The sequence below is a fragment of the Lagopus muta genome, chromosome 1 (assembly GCF_023343835.1).
Source record: "Lagopus muta isolate bLagMut1 chromosome 1, bLagMut1 primary, whole genome shotgun sequence".
Taxonomy (NCBI): Eukaryota; Metazoa; Chordata; class Aves; order Galliformes; family Phasianidae; genus Lagopus; species Lagopus muta.
In genome coordinates this window covers 173,430,417-173,436,416 of record NC_064433.1, presented here as the reverse complement: position 1 = coordinate 173,436,416, position 6,000 = coordinate 173,430,417, and positions in this window count along the sequence as shown.

Here is a 6,000-nt window from a genome sequence, read left to right as displayed (position 1 = left end):
AGAGCTGCCCCGAGCACTGTCTGAAGGGCTGCTGGGCATGTACAGCAACGACTAAGCTGCTTCTAACCCTTAAAACTTCCTCAAGTGTTTAAGAATCTCAAAAACATTCAGAACACTTTTCTTTCTCTGATGATTGCTTGGTTTCTTAAGGACGTGTTTGTGCAGATGGGCACAGTTGGGAGGACTCTATTAGCTCAGAGAGTCAAGTGGCCTTCAAGAATTCAGAGCTCAGCACGGCTTTGAGTCCTTTCCAGCTGAGCTCTCGTGCTCTGCAGCCTCTGTGCGGTTTAAGAAATCTCAATATTTACGAGTCTGCTGCAAGCACTACATGCCGAGGAGCCCTATAGCAAAGGTTTATAAGCTCTGCATACATGGCTTACAGACTCCCTCCAAGGGACTGCGCTGGCTGAGTGCTCTGTCCCGCAACCCCAATAGCTGTGTGTTCCTCTCTGTACAGAAAAATTACATGGAAAACTCTGAGGCTTAAATAAAAAACAAGGCTTAAACATAAATTCATAATGAGTCCTGAGAGGCCAGAGAAGATATTGAAGCATTTGTTTCCTAGTGCGCTAAGCTCATTCTCGAGGAAGAAATGAATTTGTCTGGAGGTAAAAACGATTTTGAAGAGCACAGCATGCAGGTCTCTGAAGAGATGCTGTGCCATGGGAACACACATTTTCTCAGCAATTCCCCTGCAATGGGACTGCTATGCCTTGAGGAGAGTGGGGTGTAGGGTGCCCCCCCCCTGCAGAAGGGGACAGATTTAAGCAGGCAGCCCGGGATGGACATCTGCTGCAGGAGGAGACTCCATGGATAAAGAGAATGTTCCACCTGCCCGTGCTTCCAGCTGCCCATTATCCCCTCCCCAAACCGTGTCCCAGTGGCAAGGAGGTGGCAGTACCCCTGCACAGCAGCTGGCTGACTCCAGGTCCCTGTCCTCAACCCAGGCTGCATCCCACAGCTCCGCTGTTTGAGGTTTCGCAGTGAGTTGGAGGAGAGGGTCTGGAAAAATGAAAGTAATGAGCCTTAAGAGAAGAATCTGTCCCTAACCATGTGGCTTGATTTCCCTCCCAGCAGCTCACTCAGCAGCTCGGGTGTCCCCGCTGGCAGCCAGTTTTAATTTCCAGCTTGGACTTGCTGAACAGAGCAAGGCAGAAAGCCAAAGGCTGAAACTGTCATGCATCAGGGGATGGGTGCCAGAGGATTTGCTGCAGGACACTTTGCTCCAGGGTTAACAGAGGTCATGGCTTTTCATGCCACAGACACCTCGCTCTGGTAAAGCACAGGGCAGACACTGTACCATGCTCTGTGGGTGATATGAGCCCTTCCATGGCCCAGACCCAGGGACCGTTTTCACCATGCACTGGCTGTGAGAAACAACGGTTTAACCACCAAAGCCACACAAACTGTGAATCTGATCTGCATCAAAAAATCCAAGCAGGTGCAGGTGGAAGGAAAGGCTGCTGAAGAGGATCTGTCTTACAAAAAGAGACAGAAGGAGCTTTGCTAACAAAGCACAGGGTGTTTGCTTTATGTGATGACTCTATAAATATATCTATATCTGTATGAGGGAAAAAGAACTATCTGCCACAAGATGGTATTAGCAGAAGATCAGACAGATACAAATCAAATGTGGGTATGTGTAGACTGGAAACTGGCAGCAAGTTTCCCATCCGCCTGTGAGAACACAAAACATCTGGCTATGCCACAGAGTTGGAGGAGAGCTCCGGGTTGCTGGTGGCAGTCGGCTCCACTCCACCTCCAAACTGCTGAGCTTCTTACTCATTCATTTTAAAGCAGGTTTCTTGCTCTTCTCCCTAAGTGGGAGCCTGTGGGAGTGCTTCTCCTGTCCTCACCATCTCCTTGTTGGTGAACATGGGTAGGCAGCACACCCACAGTTCCTCTCCTCTCCTCTCCTCTCCTCTCCTCTCCTCTCCTCTCCTCTCCTCTCCTCTCCTCTCCTCTCCTCTCCTCTCCTCTCCTCTCCTCTCCTCTCCTCTCCTCTCCTCTCCTCTCCTCTCCTCTCCTCTCCTCTCCTCTCCTCTCCTCTCCTCTCCTCTCCTCTCTTCTCCTCTCCTCTCCATTCCGCTCCCCTCCCGTCCCCTCCTCTCCTCTCCATTCCACTCCTCTCCCCTTCCCTCCCCTTCCCTTCCCCTTTCCTCCCCCTTCCCCTGTCCTTTCCTCTCCCTTCTCCCCTTTTCTTTCCCCTCCTCTCTCCTTTCCTTTCCCCTCCCCTCCCCTCCTCTCTTCCCTTGTTGACACTACTGTGTTGCCATATGCTTGGCTTGGGCACACTTCCCAGCTCAAACCAAACTTTCCAGGATCCAGAGAGGGAAGCTGACCCAGCAGCACTGCTCACTGATCCTGCATGGCTCCTCCTGGTCCCCCAGCACTGCAGCAGAAATGTCTAATTAGGTACGACAGACGAATAGATATGCACACTCAGGGATCTTTCTACACAAGCATAAATTAAAGGGAAGCAAATATTTATTTTAAACGGGCATGCCATAGCTGGCAAAATGCTAATCTGCACAGAAAAAAATACCCTGTAAATAAGCTCCCCAGAAGCATCTTGCATTCACCGAGCTTCATCTTTCTGAGCAAACTAACAAGAAAATAAAATCAACTGCATCTATTATGCACTCCCTTCAATAAGAAATTCAGACAAGCTTAGGATGACATGGGCCAGTGCCTTTGAAGCTATCGGCTGCCGCCCCCAGGAGCACCGCAGGCTGTTTGTAAGGTGCCTACAGAAGGTACTGAAGAAAATCAGACTTACAGGATTCAATTCACAGCTCAGGGATCTTCAGCCTCAGTAGGGAAAATGCTCGGGGGCTGCAGATCAAAAGCACTGAAAAGCACTACTGCACCCTGTAGGACCAGGACCAGGAGTCACAGGGATGGGTTTGTCTCTTCCACTGACCCAAGGAGCCCAAGCAAATCACTTCACCTCTACCTTCCCCTACCATTCACCCCTGCAGCGCCCTGCAGGAATCACAGCATCTCTCCTTGTGCATGGAGCAGTACCCAGTGCCACAGAGCCTTGCGCCCTATAGGAACGCATCCACTGACATCCACTTGCACTTCTCGCCTTGGAGGAACACTGCAGCCCCAGCTCATCCCAAAGCTCAAGGACGGGAAGCAAGCTACTAGGATTTCAAATTCCAGGAGATGAACGGCGGATCTTGCAGTGGCCATAACAAACCTGCCCTGGGGATTGGCACGTTTTTAGGCAGGGAGGCAGGCGATGAAACCTATCAGCAGCACCTGAAGCTGGCTCCCTTTGTCCTCTGAGCCGCTCCCATCCTCTCACAGACGTTCTCCTCACTGGCAAGGATGCAGAGACCACCACTTTCATCAACATGCATACTGCAGTGCTGTCAGCACCTTCTTAAGGTTATTCCCTTTTTCTTTTCGCTTATATTTATAAACCCTGTGCAGAGTTGCTATGGTTTCTGATACCGTCAGTCCGATTGGTATTCAGCGCGTTTCCTCTCACCTTCACCATTCCAATGACCTTTACTTCACAAGGAGGATCTCACGCCATCAGCCCGTTCAATTAGATGTCACACAGCACGCTGTGTGAGAACACCCACTGCCAGGGCAGAAGAGGGCTCTGTGGAACCAATTCATCTGCAAAATGCCGTCTCTCAGATAAACAATGGTAATTATTTCCATGCAAATTGGAACCAGAGAGCAGTCCCAGCAATGCAACTGCTAGACAGAGAGGAAAGCCACAAGAAGAAATTTCAGCTGCTAACATCTCAGATACTCTGCTGTCTTCCTAAAAGCAAGTATCTTCCTACCTTTCTCGTTCTGCAAAGTCGAGTTAAAGAAGCTCTTACTTCCAAGACAGTTTCTTTTACATCCATTGAACAACTTATGCAAGGGGCTGCTCGCAAATGGGAGCAACACAGCTGTAATCTGCTACTAAGAATTTGTCTCCTTATCAAACTAATATTCTATTTTAAGAGACCTTGCACAAAGCTCTACTAGTCACTGTACAAGACAGACAAGAGGGATGCATTTGGAGGAAAACAGTCTTCAAACACAGCAGTGCTGGGAATGGTCTCAACACCTTCATGTGCCAATCAGACCATGGGATCCCCAAAGCCCTAACCCAAACACTGAACAAAACTCTCTAACTCTGAGAAAATGGCTTCTCCCTAACTTGGAGGAGAAATGTTCCTACTACAACAAAGACATAAAACCACAGAAGCCAGAAAATGGAGCTTGATCATGATACAGCTCTAGCCCTGCCCTTGCAGTAGGGATGGGAACATCACAGCACTTCACCTCTTCACAACAGCACCAAAGCTTTTCTAGTGGCAGTTTCTTCATGTTGAGGAAAACAGTTCTTGTATTGGGCAATTGGCTTTGCCAAGACATCTCATTCCATGTGCTCTCAACGCTAGTAGGGGCCTTTTAAAGAAGAACAGGAAATTCCCTGGAGCTGTCCAATACATACACAGGAGCACGATGCTTCAGCTGGCCAGCTGTCAGCTCTGTATTGCACTCAGGGCGCTCGGAACAACGGTGTATGCAGCAAGTGGGTCAGATGGACAGCTCACCCCTGGTCTGTGCGACCAGGCAGGAATGTGGAGAACATCACACAGATGTGTGCTGTGCAGACAAGAGGACATCACTTGCTGTTGCAGCTCTGCTAGCTAAGGTTCAGATGGAAGTTAGGCTCTGAAATGCAGGTGATCACAGCATCTGCAGCCATGGCCAACTTTTCATGCTGTGCTTTCGTGGAACAACATGAGAGGAAAAAAAACCCACATGCCCTGCTTTCTGGAGTGTCCCTCCACCATCAGCTTCCCCCAGCATGCCACCAGGTGGTGCAACACGGGCTGTGCAGATCAGATACGACCATCCTTTTTCCCAGCCACGGGAAAAGCAAGCTCCTGATACTTGTTTCTGACTACTGGCCAGTAGCTACAAATCCCTGGAGAGCATCAGGTCTTTGTTCAATCAACCTTTGCTGTCACAGACCTGGGTGGTTTCCTACAGCCCATTTGTTCCATCAGAGGGCTATTGAGACTGCTCCTGCTCCTGCCTGTGCCTGTCGGGCACACCAGTGGTACCAGTGACACCGGTGAATTGCTTTTGCATCCCCAGGATCCTTCCTTCTCCAGTGGCACCACCGTGCCACCTGCATTTTCATCGTGCTCAGAAAAAAATCTCTGCCCATCAGCTGATCCAGGAGAGCCTATTCCTAAAACAGACCAAAGTTATTTCTGTTTCCTCTGCTGCTTTTACCTCCTCGTGTCCGGATTGTTCAGCTCAGTCTTTGCTCGCTCGATGGAGGATTTCTTTACATCACACAAGTCTTTTAATCTTTCCATGATCAAAACAAGTCAGAGCACCTTTACTATTGTGCGGTCTCTTTTAAACTGGGGTGAGCTGAACTTTCTATGCAAAGATGTGACCTCTCCTGAAATGCCTTGATCAGCAATTTCCCTTGCTCTCTCTTTCATGTCGGAGGCATTATGAAACACTGGAAACTACACATACTTCCAGAAGGAAGTTAGTGAGAAAATTCAAATAATCAACTCGGCCCCAAGAGATGTGGGGTCTCTTTCCAACTTTGAAAGCTCTTTCCTAATAGAAGTTTTGCTTTTGAAAGTCTTTTGTTGAGCAAGTAGCTGAAGATACAGCTTCTCTAGAGTCTGATTATACGTTCAGCCCGGGGCAAGCAATAAAAAACCTGCCCAGTGCTGTGAGGTCTGAATCAGGTGCTAACACCGAACATGTGCTGGAGCCTCCACTTTCCTCTCCCTCAGTGCTGGGCACTGGAACATTCACCATTTTATAGCCTGTGGCAATGAAAGGCCAATTTAAGAGGGAAAGCATTGCTGACAGTGTTATCCAAAAAAAGCCAGGCTCTGCTTTAACTGCTCTCCGCCCAAGACTTTGGTGAATCCAACACCACTGTGACATGCTGAAAAAATTTGCTTTGAACAGCAGCCTTTGGAAGCAGCTACAGAGAAGCAATCA